General features: G+C 38.1%; 1 protein-coding gene across 8 annotated transcripts in view; it reads right to left on the bottom strand.

The window, feature by feature from the left end:
* SMYD3 (SET and MYND domain containing 3) overlaps positions 1-24979 on the bottom strand; it is a 400119-nt gene that overhangs the window by 9627 nt on the left and 365513 nt on the right. Inside the window, exons 12-13 of one of the 8 annotated variants that reach the window (XR_011854117.1) lie at positions 7070-7238; positions 5301-5404 (exon numbers count right to left, since the gene is read on the bottom strand). The exons of the other annotated variants lie outside the window; for them this stretch is intronic. The gene's annotated coding sequence lies outside the window, so the exon portion shown is untranslated. Of the gene's footprint in view, positions 1-5300; positions 5405-7069; positions 7239-24979 lie in introns of those variants that run through there. 8 annotated transcript variants of the gene reach the window in all.

Here is a 24979-nt window from a genome sequence, read left to right as displayed (position 1 = left end):
AGCCTGTTACACATTTTGCATTGGGACTCAGTTTCTTGAATTTACACCTCTGAACGAAGGTCCATTGGATTGTTGGTGGTGGTCGCAGTAGACATGTGGCCAGATAATAAATATTAATAATAGAAAAGGTTTTTGTTAAATCTGTTGCTATGGGCATGATTACAAACAAAATAGGAAATATGCAAACGTTAGACGGAATATGTGTATATGCAGAATAAAAATAAAATGGTAACAAGTGTAAATAAGTTATTTGTCATGAGACAGATTGTATTTTAATTTACTCATATGATGTTTGGATTTGGTTTGTCTCAAATATCCTTTTTCATTTAATTTTCGAGGAAGGTAAGGTAAGTGCATAGTAAAATAAACTGTCCAAATAGTTTTTACATTAAGGTTAGTTATATCTTCCAATATCTTTCTGTAAACATGCAAGGGACTACCCACAGTAAAGCCCATAATATACCCTCTTACGAAGGGCTCTCATATATGTTGAAGAGGCTCTATTATACACATTCCCCATCAAAATCATATAATATAAGTGATAGGAGTCCCTGATGTAGATGGGAGACTGTACTATAGTCCAGATTCTGATGCTGATACTAAAAGCATAATTCTAAAGTTAACTGGCACATTTGGAGAACGCCTTTGACAGCAATTCCAAAGATACCTATATCATGCTGCTGGCTTCTTCCCAGCTTGAGATCCAGTCTAATTTATCTATAACACTTAGAAATATGTGAAAGAAACAGGAATTTAGTTAGACCACCAAAATACAAAATTACCACATAAAAGCATAAAAAGCATAAAAAAGTGGAAACAATTATCACAAAACACTGGCACCTACTCCAAAAGAACAAAACACTAGGACCCACGTTGCCAAAAAAAACTTCCATTATTTACACAAAAGCTTTTTCCCGATGTGGGACATGCAACTGCAAAATAACATCGCCTCAAAGAAAAACTACTCAATTAAAATCTACTGTCAACAACTTTGAGTACAATATAGAAAAATGCATTACTTGTTCCACAGAGGGCATTATATACTTAGCAGCAGGGCCGGTTCTAGACAAAGTGGGGCCCTGGGCAAAACTAAAAGTGGGGCCCCAAAATAAAATAAAATTGCATGACCAGTCACAGTCAGTAAGAGGCTCCCTTTAGTATGGTAAAACAAACTTTAATATGGTAGAATTTTATAGGAGATAGATAGATAAAAGGGAGATTGATGGGCAGCACAGTGGTTTAGTGATTAGCACTACAGCCTTGTAGCGCTGGTCAACATCTGCAAAGAGTTTGTATGTTCTCTCCAGGTTTGCATGGGTTTCCTTCGGGTCCTCTGGTTTCCTCCCCTAATCCAAAAACTTACTGGTAGGTGGAATAGATTGTAAGCGCCATGGGGACAGGGACTGATGTGACAAGGTCTGTGTAGTGCTGCGTAATCTGTCTGCGCTATATAAAGGAATTATTATTATGATAGAAGATAAATCTGAAAGATGATAGAGATTTATAGATGCAGAACTATAAAGTAGGTTATATACAGTAGATATGAGAGATAAATATAGTAGAAGAGAAACAGAAGATTGAATGAAAAAATGCCCACTTTGCCTACCCATAGCGCTGGCCCTGCTTAGCAGAGTGTACCTGACAGTAACAATACATATACAGAGAATAAAAGAACATAACTCCAATGTTAAAACACACTCCTCGTCATGTCACTTTAACTTCTTAAGAACTGCCTAACATAAATATATGTCATTAAATGGCTAGGGGTAAATGAAGAAGGCTCATAGGCTGTTCCCTCTCTGTACAGGTCAAGTACCTCCTGTATTATACAGCAGACACCTGCAGCTAACTGCTGTGGACGGTGCTGGTTGTAGCAGTTAACCTCTTACTTACCGTGGTGAAAACTAACCATTTCACATGAACCGCAACTTCACACGGGAGCAAACATATTACTGCCAATCAGCAAACTCCACAACTTTATCAGTTGATTGGTTGCCAGGACAGCTGGGAGCCTCTGGGAAGATCCTATGACTGTTACTTAACATCTTGTGGAGGCAGGTTGTAATAAAAGATCTGTACATTCACATTATATTGCAATTCAGTTGCATTGAAGCATATTGCATGAGCAATAAGACTCGTAGCATTCAAACACCCATAGGGACCTAAAAAAAGTAGTAAATAAAAACTGAAAAAACTTTAAAAAATATTAAAATGTTTTTTTTTTATTCTAAATCACTCCCCCTTTCCTAGAACGCGTATGAAATAAACAAATAGAATCATAAACATGTCAGGTATCGCAGCATCCCAAAAATCCATATCTACCAAAATATTAAAATGGTTATACGTAATGGAAAACAGTGTCTAAATATCCAAATCACCCCTTTTTCAACATTTTACAACTAAATAAAAATAAAATTTAACCAACAAGTCTGCAAAATGGTAGCAGGGAAAATGTCCCACGAAGGATGATACCTTACACTGCTCCATACACCGAAGTATGAAAAGGTTATTAGTGTCAGAATAGGGCAAAATGAAGAAAATTTGTTTTTAGTTTTAATTTGTTTTAATTTTTTAAAATGTATTAAAACATTAAGAAATTAAGAAAACCTATCCAAATTTGATATCCGTGTGATTGTACCAACCCAAAGTATACATGAGAGGTGTCATTTGGAGATCACAGTGAAATCAGTAAAAACACTGTACACAAGAAAATTGTGCAAATGCGTTTTTCCCATAAATCTACCCATTTGAAAAAATGTTTCCAACTTCCCAATATAAGGCATGGAATAGTAATTGCTGTCACAAGGAAGGACAATTTGTTACAAAAAAAACAAACCCTCATACAGATATGTAGGCAGAAAAATAACCTTAAATTATAGAAATTCTACCCCATATATTATGTTAAGAAAATGTTGAGGTTTGCCCCAATGCCAGTCTGGGTTACGCTGATTACCCAGCACACAGACTGAAGCTAATGCAAACCCCCTGTTGCCATCACTGCAGGTTTACCGTATTTTCCGGGACATTGGGCGCACCGGAATATAAGGCGCATCAGTCCGATGCGCCTTATATATTTAATAATTCCATATATAAGGCGCATCGGACTATAAGGCGCAGGGTCGGGGGCGTGGCGGAGGTCCGGGGGCGGAGCGGAGACCCGACGGGACGCGACGCGGAGAAGAGACGCGGCGACGCGGGGAAGGTGAGTGGGGAAGGTGAGGGGGAGGAGGGCAGCGGACCATACTTACATAGGTCCCCGCTACCGGAGACAGCAGATCTCCAGCGGGAACTGCAGACCACGCGGCAGAAGTTGTTCGTGCCGCGTGGTCTGCAGTTCCCGCTGGAGATCTGCTGTCTCCGGTCTCCGGTAGCGGGGACCTATGTAAGTATGGTCCGCTGCCCTGTGCCATACATAGGGCGCACCGGACTATAAGGCGCACTTTGGATTTCCAAGGAAATCCAAGGCTTTTAAGTGCGCCTTATAGTCCGGAAAATACGGTAATTCTGTTTATTTCTTCTAACGTATGTGATAATTGATGTTTATTATCTTGTAAAGAGTAACATCACCAGCATTATTATGATATTTTGAAATTATTGAAAAACATCTTACTGAGAAACATGTTATTTGTTTACTCAAAGGAAATCTACCATCATGGATTGTAAACCAAGCACACTTACGTGCAAGTGAGTGTCCCCTCTGTCAGGATCTGCTCTTCTTTTTTTAAAACAAAAAGGCTTTAAGAATTATGCAAATGAGTCTAAGTGGCTGTGAGCTTCATAACTGTTAATTGAGCCCCTAAGGTTCATTAGCATAATGTTTAAAGCTTTTTTTGTAAAAAGACGCTTAAAGATCATCCAGAATTCACACAGGGTAGGGACAATCCTGCCTTTAAGATATGGCAGGAAAATGGCATTAAGACGGCTTCACCCTACAGTACCTAGACCTTAACTTTTCAAGAACTAGCTACTACTCACCAGCTGGGCTCAGGACATTACCTGGCATTTTGTCAAATTAAGGGATTTTTACAGGATACACTTAGAGACTCGTCAAAAGATCAAAAATGTACCTTCTTGTTCTACCCCAAATGTGCATTCTATCTAATTTTTTGTATCCCCAACTCTGTAAAGTGGATATGGGGAAAACTGATCTTACACCGATGGTACTTAAGGGTTGGGAGACACTTAGGAAAGTGATGATAAGTGAAAAATGGAGGGAGGGATATTTCAGACTCATACATAAGGCTATTTATGGTTTCAATATACCACCGCATCCTGATGCACCACACAGATTGAAGAGGTGTCCATAGTGCCAAAAACCCTTTAAAGACTTATTTCATGGGCTATGGGCATGTCCGGCTTCCCAGGAGTTCTGGCGACAGGTTACTTTAAGCGTGAATGACAAACTGATCCCAGCTTGTTACTCCTTCACTGTGATGTGCTGACTTTTTCCCTACCCCTAGTGTTTCATGTTTATATCTTACCAGCTAAATGTTTTATATTTGCCAGATGGTTACAATCAGTTGGCCCACAGGTTGAGGATGTATTGCTTCTCATCAGGAGTTACATTCACTTGGAAAGCATCAAGGTTGAGTATTGTAAAGATACCCTGATGGAAAAATTATTTGACAAATGGGGGGGTATTTATTGCAGAAATTTTTTTCGATGACATTATCAGGGAAATAGTTTCTCCTTATATTACCACAAAGTGGTATCTTCAAAATGATTTAGCAGGAAAATTGGGCAAACTCAAGATTACCCAATGAGCTGGGATCGTCCTCTCACCCATGACTCTTTTACGATCTACCTGGAGCTCCGTGGTTGCTAGCTTTCTTTATGAGTATATTGACAAGTAATATATGGAACCTGTGACGGGGTGGGAAGGGAGGGGGGTATGTGTGGGATTTCTGTTATGTATCTGCAATGCCTTACTGTGACGTACTCACTTTGTATTGATAAAGATTCACCAGTTATAATTATTAATTCTATTTGTTGCAAATGGTAAACTAAGAAAACTAATAAAATATGTTTTTTTTTTTAAAAAAAGATGCTAAAAGAAGAGAAGATTTTGACAGAGGGGGCACACACCAGCATGTAAGTGTACCTGGTTTACAATCCTAGTGGTAGATGTCCTTTGATTAAACCTATTGAGAAGCACTGCATTAGGAAGGGAATAATATTAATGTTGAATTCAACACAATCCATGCCAATTTCTCCATGTTATACAAGACCACTCTAGGTTTTTACGAATACCAATATCCGATAAACAGATATAAAACAAATTCCTTGCCTTAGATGTCTTTATGCTACTGTGGAGACAGAGCCCTTGAAATGCATTTAGATCCATCGGTAGATCCACTCTTCAAGACCAACAAACAATTGGAACCCGCCATCATCATACTACTGCCTTTTAACAAGGAGCAACAATAAGGAGCAACATTACTATATTGTTTAATCAAAATCAGCTCATTCCAGTAGAAACAAGTCTAGTTTATAACCGTGGCACATCTTATACCTATGGTGTGCCTACTGCGCTTAACAAACATGCACTGGGATTTCTTTCCATGGACGGAATAAGATAGATCTGACACCTGTGATGCACCTCCGGTATACTCATGCACTGGGATTGTCTTCACTGATGGCACTACATAATATCACTCACACTACATTCGGGATGCAGGAGGACAATGGGATATTGTGGACCCTACCCTAAATGGACACAGTGGTGGAGATTTATCATAAGTCTGAAGTCTCTGAAGTCTGAGAGCAGAACTGTTGCATATGGCAACAAATCCGAGCTTAGCTTTCATTTTCCCAAGCCTGCTTATAAAATTTATGCTGATCCATGATTGGTTGCAATGGGTTACTACAACAGTTCTGCTCTCAGACAATTTTCATAAATCTCCCCCAGTGACTATCTACAGCAAACTAAATGCACTTTACCAACTATATAAAAGGGCAATAAGACTATAACATCTTGTCATTGACATGAACTACAGTGCTCCTAACAGAAACGGTGATTGCATCATTAGTATTTAGGGGTAACACTAAAACCTTGATTCTAAGTAACACCAATTATAATCTGACTATTATGCACTTATGCAACAACTTATTGAACATTATTAACCTGTTGACCTTGTGTATGGGATTTGTTTTGAATAACTTTAAATAACTTTTTATTTTATTCATTTTACTTGGGTATATTTTTTGTATGCATCATAAAAAAAAAAATTACAGCTACACTCCCCATGATCAACTTTTCCTTGCGAACTTGCATTTATTATTAGATTTTTTCCTGCTATACCCATGCTAGTATCTAGAGCACAGCTTAGTGTTTCCCTACTAACTGTGGTACCCCTTATACATTCTTCCGATATATCTATCAGCAGTATATGTAAATTCTCTACAGCTTCTCCTGAAGTGCACACACTCACATATACACACACCTGTCGAGACTAGGTCTAAAAGGACCAATGTACAAACCCTACAATTAACCGTCAAACCTGAAGGACACATGGGAAAGTAAATAGGCTACTGGTTCTGCACATACATTGTTGTCTTTAGACCATTCTGGTCTAAGACAACTCCTAAAGTACAGACCTGGTGGTTTTGCAGCAAAGAGCAAATCCCCATAAGGGGGTTAAAGGCTGAAAACCAAGGGACCACTCAGGAGACACTCTTGGGGGAAACCCTACATCAAATCCATTCAGTGACACAGTAGGTCCACACATACAGATTTACTAATTCAAAGTGTGCTACCCTATATGCTATGTATTCGTAACTTTGGTTTTCCAAGCAAATAAACAAAAACCTTGGCAACGCTAGAGCCCCAATCTGTACAGCTATGCTTAGACTTCTACCTATGAGCAGATTTCTGTAAATACGAGCAGGTGGAAAATGTACAGTAGACACTCGCATCTGCAGCTGTAGGCAGTCTTCAAAATGTGTTTTACAATGTTGCCTTATTGCCTTATATAAATACACATATGTTTCTGAATATAGACATTTTAGTATGGCATTTACAATCCATCTGTCTATTTATTTCCTATGAAAATTCACTCATTTTGCTTACCTGCTCAACCAATTCTGATGGCTATAGATATTTCCCCTTTGGTTAAAATCTCAGAAATTAAACATGAGCCTTTTGCCTCTCCTGACATGGTCATTTAAGTAAAAACTGTCCAATGAAATGATAATTATGGATCATTTTCTGACATTTTGTTGTGTCATTCTTATTTTTCCTATGAAATTTATGAATAAATAGAAAAATAGATTTTAGCATTATGTGTGCCAAAGGGTGTCTCCCTATGTAGTCTAATTCCATGCCGATGGTATCAAACTATGAGATAAGTCACCTTCAAAAGGACAATGTTAACAACTAGTCTGTCGTTTATTCATAAATATTCAGTAGAATTAACAAAAGTGTTTTAACACAAAGTTATGAAAAAGTAATTGCCAAAGTATTTGGTAAAACAGATGTTTGCAGATGTGACTGGTCCTTTCACCTCTACTCTAGCACTTTGCCTCTAAGCCATTAGTTTCATGAAATGCTAAATAATGGAGAGGAGAGGGCTCACGGGAGAGTGCTCTCCATAGCCAGTAAGTCTTTGCTGCATATTGCAGCAAACACTTACCGGTAAGACCCGCAATCGGTGCTAGCCCTGATCGCGGATGCTAACCCGTCCATCATTGCCAGTTGCTTCAAAATGATGGCAGGGCCATCTTGATGAAGACTGTCGCCACCCATGACTTAATCGGGGGGCGGCGATCAGTTGCCATGACAGCCACGGGTTTTCCAAAGACCCAAGGCTGTCTCGATTTAACCTATTCATCACAATGTGAGATTTGCACATCATAATAAATGAAGAGGAAAATCCCCATATACTGCCATACAGTCCATATAAATAAACAGCAAAAATCATAAACACATTAGGTAGCGCGGCATCCTAAAATGCCCGATCTATCAAAATATAATAATGATTTTTCACTGTGTTTAACCCTGTAATGGAAAATAGTGCCCAAAGTAGAAAATGGCACTTTTTTGCCAAAACAAACATTGAAACATTGAACATTGAAAAGTCACAAAAAATGACACCGCTAACCGATAAAGTATAAAAAAGTAATTAGCGCCAAAGTAGAAAATGGCACTTTTTTGCCAAAACAAACATTGAAACATTGAACATTGAAAAGTCACAAAAAATGACACCGCTAACCGATAAAGTATAAAAAAGTAATTAGCGATGGCAAAGATGATGGCAAAATTTAAAAATTTAAAAAATTTAAAAATTTTTAGATGATGGCAAAATTAAAAAAAAATGTACAGGAGGTTTTAATTTTTGTAAATGTATGAAAACATTATAAAACCTATACAAATGTGTTATCCCTGTGATTGTACCAACCCAAAGAATAAAGTGGACATGTCTTTTGGGGCGCACAGTTAAAGCCGTAAAATCCAAGCCCACAAGAAAAGGTAGCAAATGCGTTTTTTCACCATTTTCACTTCATTTGGAATTGTTTTCCCACTTCCCAGTACACAAGATGGAATAGTACCATCAATATGAAGTTTAATTATGAAATACAAGAATGGAATGGGTCTTCTATAATAAAAATAATTACAATAATCTTTATTTATATAGCACCATCATATTCTATGGTGCTTTACAAATCATACTAATATCAAATGGTTGACAAATGCAAAGTGTAAAAGTGATAAATTAAATATCAAAGTGGCTGAAGTTGAGATTTGGGGTTGGGAAGTAACTGACAAGACGATAAAAAGGTCCTCATAATAATAATAGTTTTATTTTAATCTATCCACCATATCTACAGTGGAGAAAAAGAGTATTTAGTCAACCACCAATTGTGCAAAAAGATCAAAGAGACCTGTAACTGACATCATAGGGAGACCTCTGAGAAAAGAGAGACAAAATGTGAAAACAAATCCAGAAAATCACATTGTCTGATTTTTAAAGAATTTATTTGAAAATTATGGTTTAAAATAAGTATTTGGTTAATAACAAAAGTTCATCTCAATACTTTGTTATATATCCTTGGTTAGCAATACAAGAGTTCAAACATTTTCTGTCTTCGAAAAGTTGGCACACACTTTCTGGTATTTTGGCCCATTCCTCCATGCAGATCTCTAGAGCAGTAATGTTTTGGGGCTGGATAACATGGACTTTATGAAGGTTTTCTATGGGGTTAAAATCTGGAGACTGTCTAGGCCACTCCAGGACCTTGAAATGCTATTTACGAAGCCACTCCTTCATTGCCCTGGCAACGTGCTTGAGATCATTGTCATGCTGAAGGACCCAGCCACGTTTCATCTTCAATGCCCTTGCTGAAGGAAAGAGGTTTGTACCTACAATCTCACGATACATGAACCCCATTTATTATTCCATCAACACGGATCAGTCATCCTGGTCCCTTTGCAGAGAAACATCCCCAAAACATTATGTGGCCATACCCATGCTTCACACGTAGGTACTGTGTTCTTTGGATGCATCTCAGCATTCACTTCAATTGTCTTTCTACCAAAAAGTTCTGCTTTGGTTTCATCTGACCATATGAGATTCTCCCAATACTCTTCTTGAACATCCAAATGCTCTCCAGCAAACTTCAGATGGGCCCGGATATGTACTGGCTTAAGCACTGCAGGTTCTGAGTCCCTGGCGTCATAGTAGTTTGTTACTGATGGTACCTTTTGTAACTTTGGTCCCAGCTTTCTACAGTTCAATCATTAGGTCCCTGGTGGTCCTAGGATATTTTCTCACCACTCTTGTGATTTGTAACCCCATGGGGAAATATCTTACATGGAACGCCTGATTGAGGGAGATTATCAGTCGTCTTGTATGTTTTCCATTTACTAATTATTGTTCCTACTGTTGATTTGACTCGGCGATCCCCTCAGGATAGCTTCAAACAGCTGATTGGACCTGGCTGACACACAGCATACAATATGGACCTATCAACACTCGGAGGCTTGTCACCATTCCGCACAGCTAATTGGATCACAACCCACAAGGGGGAGGGTCTCTCTCCTTATAAACTCGGCTGCATCGAGCCGACACACACTATTAGCCCGACCCCTGATGAAGCCGGTGCTCCGGTGAAACATGTCGGGGGGCTAATTCTTTGTTGTTTTTAATATCAGGATTACCTTGGCTCTTCCTATGACCTTTTCTGCTACTTAGCGATTATGTAGGATGGGTTCTAATACAGGGTCCAGCTAGAGACTAGACTTGCACCTCCGTGAGAACTAGCTATAATAATAGTGGCTTGGTACTTAGCCTCATGTGAGCACAGTTACACCTCAACTCGAGGGATATTGCTTTGGTCGGTAGGTGAAGGGATCTCAACTGATCCCCCCACTACCGAACCTGCTGTATTGGGTTTAAATATAATAACCCTCTACACAAGGAATGTACTGTACTAGTCTCTCTAGCCACTTGAGGTACCCTCAGTTTCCCTTACACATTGTGGAGAGCACATATTCTCCTAACTACAAGCGCATTTCCCCTCCTACATGTGTTCGCCACAGCCTACTATAGACTTCTTAAGAGCCACAGGCACCTGTACTTTTAATGTACAGTTTCTCAAGTGAAGTAGTTAAATCTATTGGACTACCACTTTTTACCCTCTATTACTAATAAAAGTGACGTTTTACAATTTTCTGTCCGGATATGGGCATCTCTTTGCGCTACCGTGAGTAGCGTTGATTGACCAAGTGCAATACTGTTGATTTATGCACACCAAGCTGCTTGCCTATTGCATATTTAGTCTTCCCAGCCTGGTGCAGGTTTACAATTTTGTTTCTGATGTCCTTCGACAGGTGTCTTTAAAAAATGATTACAAGTTCAAACAGGTACTATTACTACAGGCAATGAGCGCAGGACAGAGGGGTCTCTTAAAGAAGGAGTTACAGGTCTGTGAGAGCCTGAAATCTTGCTTGTTTGTAGGTGACCAAATACTTATTTTCCACCATAATTTACAGAAAAATTCTTTAACAATCTGACAATGTGATTTTCTGGATTTGTCTCTATATCCAGAAAACATTTTGTCTCTAATAGTTGAGGTCTACCTATGATGTCAGTTACAGGCCTCTTCTATCTTTTAACTTGCACAATTGGTGGCTGACTAAATCCTTTTTTTCCCAACTGCATCGAACTCATTTATCTTTCCACATTTATCTGTCTACCATATCTATCTCATATTCCTCTGCATATACATGAATATACAACCTAATACACTCTTAATGAAAATATCAAGCTTCGGTGCTTCTCTTTGTATGCAATTTTTGTGCTGATGCTCATGCATAGTGAACCTTAGAAATGTTGAAATGGCAAAATGATAAGTTGTTATGAAACAATGAAGTGGAAGTAAGAATAAGCAGATTGTGATAAATATGAATCAGCTCATTTGAAAATTAAAATTAAAGATTACTTCATGTGAAAAAATGCAAGATGGAGAGATCTATAACTACATGGGTCTATGAAATATTACTTTACACATGAAAGCAATGTGCAGGTTTTGTTATATATGTACACAGATTTTAATTTTTTGCCTACAAAATCACAATGTAAATTTACAACTTACTCAGACATCCATCTTTAATGTATGTGTCAAAGTGACATAATGTAGAGCGTAAGAAAACAGAAGTGCATTGGAAAAGCACATTTGCCATTTTATAGTTCCTTGGGCCACAAACAACGGTCTTGTGGACTTTTGTTTGAAGCCCGTAGACTTTCTCTATCTTTTGTGACGGTGGCCATCAGGATTATACAATATAATGAGGCCTGGTGTGAGCCACAAAAAACTACCACATGGTAAAAAAAAACGGTTGTTTGCATCATGTCATGGTTTTTAAGAGGGTCCTGAATAAAACATTTTTAACCTGCTCATCCAATGCTGGAGTTTTTGTACATTATTTTGTAAACAAAGCAGCCGAACAATCTCCTTCTCTGTGATGTTAAATCTCTAATATGGCACCTCCAACAAAGTCCTAAGTAACATCTTTTTATCTTTGAAATTATTTGTATTTGCCACCATCTTTCTAATAAAACCAGTGGTCACTTTGGCAGAACAATTTGAAAATCCAGCATTGTTTACATATATTATACAATATAAAATAGCAATTTTAGTTTCTCAGTTGTTTAAAGGGTCTTCAAATCATTTTAATGGAGGCAACAAGATTTTTACCAATTCATATGTTTGGCGTATACTGTGCACTCTAAGACCTTAAATCATATGAGGTTGGGGAATCAGTCTCTTCTGCATTTAACTGAATATTCTGAAGGTACAAAAATATGTGGTATCTGTTCTTCTGAAAAGCCAGAACACTTGCCAGGGTTAGATTATAGTTATAGCATAATTTGACTCCTAACCTGAAATCTGTATATGGTATGTGTGCCAATGGAAATATCAGTGACATAATGCCACAAGTTTCAGCTATTGTTTAATAATGCAGGGATGGATGGGAGCCATTTAGCTCACCAAGGGCTTGAACGTCATTAGAGATGTGACGCCCCTATGCCATTTCACTTACTCAATGCCATAAATACAATTGCAGACAGGTGGCTACACAGATTGCAGAACAGCTTTGGACTCTACAAAAGTACTGTTGCCAGTTTCTTATAATGGCTTCCTTTGAGCAGAGGTAGAAAAAAATTACATACCAAATCTGCTTTTGATTAAGGAAAAAAGCCATACATTATTAATAATAAATATGAATGAATAATTGGCACTACAACACACTGGTAGGATGTCTGTGCAAATAACGGTTATAAAACCTAGCCTATAAAATGCAATTATATACTAACATTTCTTGTCGGAGAAGGTCTGCTACATACTACAAAGCAATGGGATAATGCATTTTTTATCACTTACAGAATTGAAAACATTTTAGAATGGAAAAAAAAGCCATTGTCTGCAGCAAGTTCCTTTACTCTTGGAAACATAAATTCTTTGCGCAGATGAACCTGGTAATACCTAAAGGTTACACTATAACAGCACAAAATACAATTTTATAAAATAGGAATACAATACATGTGAGGAAGAGAATGGGGCACATTTATTTACCATTCCCTGGCGCGTTATCGGGTCTGGAATGTCCGACTGAAATGCGATTCACTTAGATTGTGTCGCGATTCACTTAGATTGTGCGCCCGATTTCCTGCATGTGTCGCTTCCCGATCAGGTCCGCCAGAGTTCATCTTTCCTGTGTATGTAAGTGCATGTCTTGCAACACAATTTTAAAGTTAATCCCCGCGCTTAATCCAAATCCAGCATGATTGCACCAAAATCTGATCGTGTGCAACACAATCTTTCATTTCAGACAAATATTAATAAAAAATATGATTATTGACTATAGATTTCCTTTTTCATGCAGCCTTAATAACCATATTATGCATTTCAATTATATACAATAGTATGGCCCTCAAATAATCTTCTTTGATTTTAAAAATGCTGATGAAGTTCTCTGATCTCAGATAAAATGCACTAATACATTGTTTGTTTCTTTTTACGTTTATTTGAAATTGTAGCCAAACAAATGTTAAATTGACACTTTTGGTCAATAAGGTCTATAGGCAATTTGGTAATAATATTTGGATAGTCCCTAAATGCAAGTACAAACTTTGCATTAATCAATACTTTGGAATTTGTGCATAATGAGCCATTTGGGCTCATTTATTTTAGGTTTTTCTCTTTTTTTCTCTTTTATTTGTGACTGTTTTGGCACAATTGTATATTTGTACCTAAATTTGCAACTTTTCCACTAACCTAGCAAAGTTAGGTGTGCAAGAATTTTTCAGGGTTCTGCCTCATCTATCCTTAAAATCCAAATGTGGGCACATAAAAAAAACGCAGTTTTGGTGCAAATCAAGGTTAAAAGGTGGCAAATACACTCCAGTCCCAATCAGGCATAGGAAAAACTTAAAAAGGGGTGGCAGAAGAATATGCAACTTTTGTGTGACTTTTTCATTAAATCAAACAAGTACAAGATCCATAAAAAAGATTAAATGGAGTAAATTCTCTGGCAGGCACAGCCCCAACGATACCGCCGACAGCCCAACGCGTGGCCCGACTCTCCAGGGGCAGGGGTGATCACGGCAGGACTTTCCAGCGGTGCTCAATCAATGTATATAAGAAGATATCCATACATAAACATAGAGAAAGATGGCGGCACTCACCGGTTCCAAAAGCAGGAAAAGCACCAATAAAGGACACTTTTCCTGCTTTTGGAACCGGTGAGTGCCGTCATCTTTCTCTATGTTTATGTATCCATAAAAAAGACAAGCAAAAGAAGACAGGCTCATGTGTCCTGACTAAAGATAAATGACCCCCATTCTGAGCCATAATGGGCTCATTTCTCAGTTGTATCAAAGCTGGTGAGTGATGTCATAGAGAATTTTAGTTTGGGAAGAGAGTGTGGGGGAGGAAAGACACTTTTTCTGATGAAGATTAGGAGTTTGTAGAATTGATTAATGAAAAATATTTAAAGGCTTGGCATATTTTCAGTAAATATCTTCTATTAGACAAGTCTTTCAATGTAAATGCAGCCTTTCCCTGTTTTAAGCATGCTGCACCATGCATATATAAAGCTTTAGTCTCTGTCTCTGCTCCAGGATGCCCATGTGACATCCCCCTCTCTCAGTTGTCACAGTCTGTCCATACTGACAGAGACTGGGAGAGGGAGAGTAAGCAGGATGAGTCAAACTGTGCTGCAGCAGATCCACCTAATCAGCAGAACCCAGAGATTAAAGGAAAGAAGCACGGAGGGTCTGTACACAGTACTAAAGTAAGTAGCAAGATGAAAAACTGTATATAAAGAATATGTACCGTATATACTCAAGTATAAGCCGACCCGAGTATAAGCCGAGACCCCTAATTTTACCACCAAAAACTGGGAAAAACTACTGACTCGAGTATAAGCCGAGGGTGGGAATACAGCAAGCCCCTAGTAGTATACAGCAAGCCCCTAGTAGTATACAGCAAGCCCCTAGTAGTATACAGCAGCCTGCCCCCACGGCCCTTAAAAAAATAAACTTAAATACTCACCCTCCAATGTCAGCGCGGCTCCCCGATGTCAGCGCGTCCCGACTTCTTTCTTCTCCATAGCTCCTCTTCTCTCTTATTTCTTCCGGCATGGACGCGGCCATCTTTTCTTCTAGCAGGTGCATACTATGACGCGGCCGCTGCTGATGTCATAGTATGCGCGGCCACGTAGAAAACATGGCCGGGTCCATGCCGGAAGAAAGAAGAAGAGCCACGGAGAAGAAAGAAGACGGAACGCGCTGACATCGGGGACATGGGTAAGCTGCGCCGACATTGGGGAGCCGCGCTGACATTGCAGGGTGAGTATTTAAATTTATTTTTTTTAATTGGGTCATTTTTTTTTGTAATAGACTCGTGTATAAGCCGAGGGGACGTTTTTTCAGCACATTTTTTGTGCTGAAAAACTCGGCTTATACACGAGTATATACAGTATATTGTTTTTGATAGAAGGTGCATCTTCTAATTAGGTAACACTATACAATCATGTCAATTAACCTGGACAAGCACAGTAATTTTAATGAAAGTCACCTCTACCTTTTGTTCTACTATCATCACTAAGTTTTCTAAGGTTTAAGTATGGATGGGATTTATATTAATATGGTATAAGGACTACCATAATATTTCTCTAATCCCTTATTAGCAAGGTCATTTACAATAAAGGCCATATAGACTTAAGTAAGATTTGTAACTCTAAAATTCACACTCAACTTTACACAAACTTTAACTTTAATCCTTTAATGTTATCTTAAGTCTAAATGTGATATGTAAAGTTCTGAAAAGTCCAAATGCATACTATAATTGAAATGATGAGCCTGAATCTTTAAGATGCAGTTTGCTGTTCTGCTCATTACTTCTGACATTGAAAATGTAGAGTTTGAATATTAATAACGTATAAAATGTGCACTGTGGATTCAGATACCAGCAGTCTAGTAAATGTGTGTGTTGCTATCAGCAGCTAGAGTTGGTTTTGCTAACATGCACTGTCAATACTAACTTACCCTTGGGCAGGGAATGAAAATCCTACAGGAATATTAGACAATGGGCAAGTTGCTTATGGTTTTTATTATCTGAGAGCTTCTGACACAGTCTGGTCCCCAAGGAGAAAGCTACAGATGTGAGATACACAAATAAGTTACATTGCCATTCTGTGAGATACCTGGAGATCCTCAAGGTCTGCAATGCATTGTGGGAATGACAATTTGTGAATACCAAAGGGTTTGTACTGTATGTTGCTTGGAATTTGTAAATGTATAAATGTATAATGTATATATCCAATATATATATATCCATTTCTATGAACATCTGTGACATAAATGAACAAAGTTTCATGCTATATCTTGAAGTCAAGAAAAACAAGTCAAAATAAATGAAAATGGAACTAGAGGTACTTGAGAGACCCCTGAAAAAGCTTCTTTTGGCCTTAAATTAAAAAACAAATTAGGAGGCTATAAAACAAGAAAGATAATTTGTTTCCAGCTACTAAGTCCTCCCTGGTTGCTTGCAGTAAATATCGTTCTTTTCATAATAAAGATATTGGGGCATATTTACTAAGCTCAGTGCGCCAGTTTTCTGTCAGACTTTGCATGTTTCTAGTGCAAAGTGCTTGTACAGATATGTAAGAAGGATCCGCACCACATATGTGTCACACGCAACCCTTTTGTGGTGCGGCTGCACTATTCTTCATGCGACACAAATTTCTGCACTGAAGGGGGCGTTCCGATGCTCAGTCAAACCATGCGCCAGATTTATCATGCAAGCTTCAACAGAAATGTATCACACACCCAAAAAAAAGTGGTGCACTCTGTCGGGGCAGTGCAGATGGCGCCAGATTCATGAAGAACAGGCACCAGATAGCCTTAATCTGGCGCGCTCTGCACTATACACTATGTGCAGTTTTCACTGTTCTTAGTAAATGTACCCCATTGTCCTTTGTTTGGATGATATGGAAATTACTATTCTCTCTGCCGTCACTCAGGACCTGGGTCTTAGGAGTCGATCTGAGGCAGGAATTAAATATTTAGGCAGGAAAAAAAAATTATATGAAAACAATACTATAATACCATTTAGGGAATTAACTGTAAGATACAATTTACCCTTTAAATGATTGATTTAAGTATATGAAAAAGATATCCTTCTTACATATAAAAGAAAAAAATTACGGGGAAACCAATAATCAACAAAAATCAGATGATAATCTGAAAATTTTTAAGATCTGAAACTAGAAAAGCAGGTATTTTAGCTGCATATCTGTATATAAGTGACATACTATCACAACAAAATACAGTATATGCTCAGGTGGGAATCAGACTTGAACTCTTGATTTCAACTCCTAATCTGGAGACATGCAACCCTTCCAAAACTTTATAATGCAAAAACCATATGGAATCTGTATATAAAGTACATTCCCTAAGGTTTCTAACCCCGCATAAATAAAACAAAATATACCCAAATTACCAACAAAAAGTTGGAAAGGATGTAAAACCTCTGCTACCCATTTCTATACGACAAGCATGTTACACAATTCTGTCAAGTTGCGGAAGCAAATGTGGTGCACTGCGATACAAAACTTTCTAGTCCAAAGTTAGACAGAAAACTGGTGCAAACACTTTAATAAATGTGGACCAACAAATTAGATTGCTAAAGGAAATCTACCACTTGTTTTCATGCATTATGAACCAAACATACCCTGAGAATGCTGTAGCTACACTGATGCATGCACATGTCTTGTTTAATCCCTGAGTTGAGTGATTTTGCTGAAAAAACTATTATAACGTTCAGGACCTTGGGAAAGCTGGATTGCTTCAGCCTGCCCTTGATAAAAACATTACACACAGTTTCTGAACTGTCCAGAAAACACAAATCAACTTGAGCTGGATCACTCATACACAGCAGCTGGGGGATTGGTGCAGCGATTGATTACTTCTGCCTGTCAGGCACAACACAGTGATTACATTATTCTCAGGAGCAGTGCATATTTAATGTGAGATTAGAAGTGCCGAGCCCCAGCACAGAAGCGACAGAGTTTGATTATCATAATTTTATCATTAGCACCGCTTAGCACCGGGAGTAAATAAGATATGCTTCTGCATCAGTGTAGCTACGGCATTCTCAATTTATGTTAGGTTCATAATGCGTGAAATCAAATGGAAGATTTCCTTTAACCCCTTTTGAACAGAACATTTTTGTTTTTGCATTTACACTTTTCACTCTCCACCTTCAAAAAACTATAACTTAATTTTCTTTAATTTTTCGATGTAAAGAAAGCTGTATGGTTGCTTGTTTTCTGTGTAACAAATTGCTCTTCATCGGGACAGTATTTAGTATTCCATGGTATGTATTGGGAAGTCGAAAAAAAATTCCGAATGCAGTGAAATTGGCAAAGAAATGCATTCGCAACGTTTTCTTGTGGACTTTCACTGTGCACTCCAAATGACTATTTTATCACGGGCGATCACGGGGATAACACATTTGTATAGGTTTTATAATGTTTTTATACATTTACAAAAATTAAAACCTCCTGTACAAAAAAAATATATATTTTGCCATTTTCTGGCGCTTATAACATTTTCATACTTTGAGTATGGTAGTGGTGGCTGGTGTAATTTTTTGTGACATTTTATGACGGCTTCAATGCTTCTATTTTTAGGACGGTACGGCCTTTTGATCATTTCCTATAGAATTTTTTATATTTTTCAAAATGGCAAAAAAGTGCCATTTTCGAATTTGGGTGTTATTTTCTGTTACAGGGTTAAATGCAATGAAAAACCATTATTATATTTTGATAAATCGCCCATTTTCAGACACGGCGATACCTAATGTGTTTATGATTTTTACTGTTTATTTATATTTATACTAGTTCTAGGGCGAAGCAGTGATTTAAAAAAAAAAAAATTTTTATTTTTTTACAATTTTTCAGACAACCCTAGGTTGTGTGAATGATCCTACCATATACTGCCATACTACAGTATAGCAGTATATAAGGATTTTCCTCCTCATTCATTACAATCTGCGAATCGCACATTATAATGAATAGGTTAAAAGCGAGACAGCCTCGTGTCATCAGGTTCTAATGGCAACTGATATCCGCACCTGAAGGAGTCACGGGGAGCAACGATCTCCGCCAATGGGCGGCTATGGGCTGAGCCCTCTCCATTCACCCGCAGCCGACGTGTGATGTACTACTACGTCACATGTTATTAAGGGGTTAATAACAAAGGTTATCTCCAACTGACATGTCATTGCATTAGTTGTGCTGTGGGCTGGATGATAAGGCAAACCCAACTTTCAGGAACATGTTGGATGCCTTAATCAGTACTTCCCACAATGGTTAAACAGACACATCCATTAATGTAAAATGTAATGTCAAATTTTTCATAACCGCTGGGCATCTGCTCTGATCACACTCGCTCAGCTTCAATGCCTGTGTGATCAGTATGACAAAACTGCATGCTTTATGTTAAAAATAGTGAATGGACTGTCGTGTCATTACTGGCACACACAGTAGCCTATCAATCATTATCATTTGGGAAAAGTGGGGCTAATGTATATCTCGAGCACTTCTAGCAGCCAAACAGTGCACAATCTATGCCAAATTTCTTATTATCAGAATAGACCTGTAGCTACTATACCATATTTTTTGGACTATAAGGCGCACAAAAAATCCTTTGGTTTTCTCAGAAGTCAAAGGTGCGCCTTATAGTCCAGTGCACCTTATATATGAACCGTACTTACAGACAACAGCTGCCTTGAACTGCGCACAGGTCTGCCACCTGCTGGTCATTCATCCTTATAATCAGGTGTGCCTTATAATCCGGTGCGCCTTATATATGAACCTAGACATTTAAGCAGGCATTTATTGATGGTGCGCCTTATACTCTGAAAAATACGGTTTATTGATCACAATATTTCTTGGTAAGTTATACAAAGTTTGCATTTAGTGATTTCACTTTTAAACAAAAGCCCAAAGCTAATTATGTGGTGATATTTTTTTATTTATTTTTTATTATTATGTTTCAAAAATCATAACCGTCTCTGTCCCAGTTGTATGGCTGTTTTCTGTGGGATAGGTTCTATTTTTCAACGTCAATCTTTTGCTGAAATAATAACTTATTGCATCACTTTTACATAACTGTATGTCACTATGTACAATAAAAAGGGTTAATAAACAGAGAATATATCATAACTTTGATTGAATTATGTAACCTGAAACTAAACTTGCTAAACCCTTGTGATTTCCAATTAAGCAGTAGTTTCTAGAAGCTTGAAAACCTTTAAACCATTAATGTTTACTGCACATACATTAATGGGTAATGACACAGCCCCTCTTCGAAAGAATCAGACTGTGAATGTATCAGGTGAAAATGGAATGAATTGGCTGTGAAGGGGCTCTCAATAAAAAATACAATAAACTTGGGTGACTGAAGTTTAATTGAATACATTGCAAATTCCACTTTATGTAGAAAAAGTGAAGTTCTTTATATAATAATAAAAAGATGTTTCTACAGCTGAACTCATAAAGGCAGCATTAGATGAAATGTATCTTGCTAATACCCATGTTTAATAATATCTATAGAATGTGTAGCTGCAATTCCTGAACCATTTCCATACACCCAAAGTCATCTTGCTCATTAGACCTTAAAACTATAGTAATATTCATTTTAGTACAGTACATTTTAGATTTTTCAGGAGTAAAGGATTTTTATAGAATGCTAACATATTTTTCAAATGTAATTTTAGAACAAAATTGAAAATTCTCAAAGGATACTTGTCTTTCCATATTTTATATTTATGTTACAAATCACTGCACATGTGGTGTGAAACGAAGCACAGCCTAATACAATAGGGGAAAATATTTAATCCCACGCCGATTTTGGCCAAAGTTTTCCTACCTACAAAGAATGGAGAGGTCTGTAAATTTTATTGTACACTTCAACTGAGAGACAGTATTTTAAAAAATCCAAAAAAATCTCATTGTATGAATCTTAAATAACTACTTAGCATTTTATTGCATTAAATAAGTATTTGGCTCTCTCGGTGCTGCTAGTTTTTGTTTAAGAAGCTCCTCCTACTCTGCACTTGCATTTATTGTACATCTTCTTGTGGGTTAAGGATGATTCTGACCTGGTCAATCAATCACCTGAAGTCAGCTGGGAACACAGTCTCAAAGATTACCATTAGTAACACACTACACAGCCATGGATTAAAATCAAGCAGGGCTTGCAAGGTAACCATGCTCATGCCAGCACATGTCCAGGGCCATTTGAAGTTAACTACTGACCATCTGGATGATTCGAGAAGGCATAGGAGAAAGTCAGATGCGACCAAAATAGAACATTTTAATATCCACTTCACTTGCTAGGTTTGGAGGAAGAATGATAAGTACAACCCTAAGAAAAACATCCTAAACGTGAAGGATGAAGGTGTAAACCTCATACTTTGGGGGTGGTTTTCTGCAAAGAGCAATGAAGATGGGTTGTGCCAGTATGACAATGACTCAAAACACACACCAGGGCAAATACGGAGTGGCTCCGGAGGAAGCATTTCAAGTTCCTGGAGTGGTCTAGGCAGTCTTCAGACCTGAACCCAAACGGACATCTTTGCGGGAGCTGGAACTCAATGTTATCCAGCAACAGCCTTGAAATCCAAAGGATGTGGAGAAGATCTGTATGGAGGTCCCTGTTACATTGTGTGCAAACTAGGTCAAGTAATACAGGAAACATGTGACCTCTATAATCTGTTTCTGTGCCAAATATTATGTTCTGTTTTTCTATGGGATCAAATACTTATTACATATATTATATATATGTATACATATACACTCACTGGCCACTTTATTAGGTACACCATGCTAGTAACGGGTTGGACCCCCTTTTGCCTTCAGAACTGCCTCAATTCTTCGTCGCATAGATTCAACAAGGTGCTGGAAGCATTCCTCAGAGATTTTGGTCCATATCGACATGATGGCATCACACAGTTGCCGCAGATTTGTCGGCTGCACATCCATGATGCGAATCTCCCGTTCCACCACATCCCAAAGATGCTCTATTGGATTGAGATCTGGTGACTGTAGAGGCCATTTGAGTACAGTGACCTCATTGTCATGTTCAAGAAACCAGTCAGAGATGATTCCAGCTTTATGACATGGCGCATTATCCTGCTGAAAGTAGCCATCAGATGTTGGGTACATTGTGGTCATAAAGGGATGGACATGGTCAGCAACAATACTCAGGTAGGCTGTGGCGTTGCAACGATGCTCAATTGGTACCAAGGGGCCCAAAGAGTGCCAAGAAAATATTCCCCACACCATGGCACCACCACCACCAGCCTGAACCGTTGATACAAAGCAGGATGGATCCATGCTTTCATGTTGCTGACGCCAAATTCTGACCCTACCATCCGAATGTCGCAGCAGAAATCGAGACTCATCAGACCAGGCAACGTTTTTCCAATCTTCTACTGTCCAATTTCAATGAGCTTGTGCAAATTGTAGCCTCAGTTTCCTGTTCTTAGCTGAAAGGAGTGGCACCCGGTGTGGTCTTCTGCTGCTGTAGCCCATCTGCCTCAAAGTTCAACATACTGTGCGTTCAGAGATGCTCTTCTGCCTACCTTGGTTGTAACGGGTGGCGATTTGGGTCACTGTTGCCTTTCTATCAGCTCGAACCAGTCTGCCCATTCTCCTCTGACCTCTGGCATCAACAAGGCATTTCCACCCACAGAACTGCTGCTCACTGGATGTTTTTTCTTTTTCGGACCATTCTCTGTAAACCCTAGAGATGGTTGTGCGCGAAAATTCCAGTAGATCAGCAGTTTCGGAAATACTCAGACCAGCCCTTCTGGCACCAACAACCATGCCACGTTCAAAGGCACTCAAATCACCTTTCTTCCCCATACTGATGCTCGGTTTGAACTGCAGGAGATTGTCTTGACCATGTCTACATGCCTAAATGCACTGAGTTGCCGCCATGTGATTGGCTGATTAGAAATTAAGTGTTAACGAGCAGTTGGACACTCACTCTGTATATATAGTATTGCAAAGGGTTAATCAAGGAATATAAAACATTTAAACTACTTCTTTCTTCTATTTTGAATTTTGAAATCTAAAATGAAATCATTTCTCATGCTTATCCAATATTTTTGGTTTTAATTCCAGTTTATTCAAAGATGACATAGAATGACAAACAGGAAACCTGCAACTATGGTTAAATGAGTAAGGAATATTGAAATATCACTCTTTAGAGGTGAGAACAAAGAGATGTTTTTTGCCTTTTCACTGTGTGAGATTAAAGACCAAACCCATTGGGTATAAACATGTCCCACTGCCTTCTTTCTAATGTACCATGAATGTCAGTCTTCTTCCTTTCATCTACTGGTTATACCAGAGGGTGAGTAAACAAGTAATCTCAATGGAGATTTACAACCAAACAAAAGAAATTATGAGAAAACTACATTTAAACACTTTAAAAGATAATGGGGACAAACATTTTAACCAGTTTTACACATGTATGGACATATGGAAAAGGACAGGACATAGTAGCTGTAAAGCAGGTGACTGTATCCACTACTTGCCCTACAGGCTACTTCAGTTAATGTAGCACACCAGTAAAACTGCATGCTATATAGATGCTGCGGATGCCCATAAACCATGTACAAGCAGTGCAGGACAATAAAATAACAGTGTATTTCTTGATTGCCCCTCTTGCCCTTAGCCAGTTGTATTTCCACACCTGCAACTAATTAATGCTCTCTATAATTAGCAGCACAGGGAAAGAATTACAGTTCATAGAAAACACAGCGTTTTATTGCCAAGCAGCTGTTTATGTCTTTTGCATTCACCTTTTCACATACCAATAAAGTCATTTTTACAAGACCCTTACCCCACATCATCATTGAATTGTCTGACATAACAGGTAAACATCTAGCACCAAACAAGCTCGTTCCTGCCTAGATATGTGCGCAGAGCATTGTGCTGGAAGATTTGTGTAGCTGAGTGACACATACAAAATGTCACAGAATGACTATAAATCAGAATCATTTCATTCTGGATATGTACAATGACAATCTGCAAATATTTGTACAGTCAAATAAGAAATAATTTTTTTAATAATTCTCATCCAAATCAATTGGGTTATGTGCAGTTAAACTCTTATATTCAAATATGTACATTGCCCCCCCCCAATTGTAATGTTGTGCCATCTCCTAAAAAATTAATAAAATAGTTCATCCCTCAATAATTAAATTAAAAAATATATAGATTTATTTCCTGACCTCAATTCATTATGATATAGACCTTGCCCATCCTGCCAACTCCATTATAAAATACAGAGTGCAATAATAAATTACATCAATTAAAGGACATCTACCACCAGGATGAAGGATTGTAAAACAAGCACACTGACATACTGGTGTGTGCCCCTCTGGCAGGATACACTCCTCTTTTATCTTCTTATGCCCTGTTTTTTTAAAGAGCTTTTAAAATTATGCAAATAAGCCTAAGGGGATCCAGGCTCCATAAGTATTTATGTAAGTTTACATAAATACAGCACCCGAACCAAGGTCAACACATAACCACAGCATCAGAACCAAGCTCAGCATATAAATACAACACAGAACCAAGTTTGGCATATGAGTACATCAATATATGAGTAAAACCTAACTCCACAGTTAAAAGCAGCAACTTATATAAATAATATTATCTATCTGCAAAAATGGAAAGAAGCAGCACTTAATGCTAAATTCTGTTGGGTGCAAACCCAGAACTGAAACACAAGTTAATAAAAAATACTAAAAAGGAAAATTGCGCACTCCAATTTAAGTGAAAAAGATTTAAAGAGAACCTGCCATTGAAAAAAAAAACTCACCCAAAATAAATGCTTCATTAAAGGGGTGTTATTTTTTGTATAATGAAATGTTATAAAAATTACCAATGTAT

Source organism: Engystomops pustulosus, chromosome 3, assembly GCF_040894005.1.
Source record: "Engystomops pustulosus chromosome 3, aEngPut4.maternal, whole genome shotgun sequence".
Lineage (NCBI taxonomy): Eukaryota > Metazoa > Chordata > Amphibia > Anura > Leptodactylidae > Engystomops > Engystomops pustulosus.
This window is presented reverse-complemented; position numbering and strand designations above follow the sequence as displayed.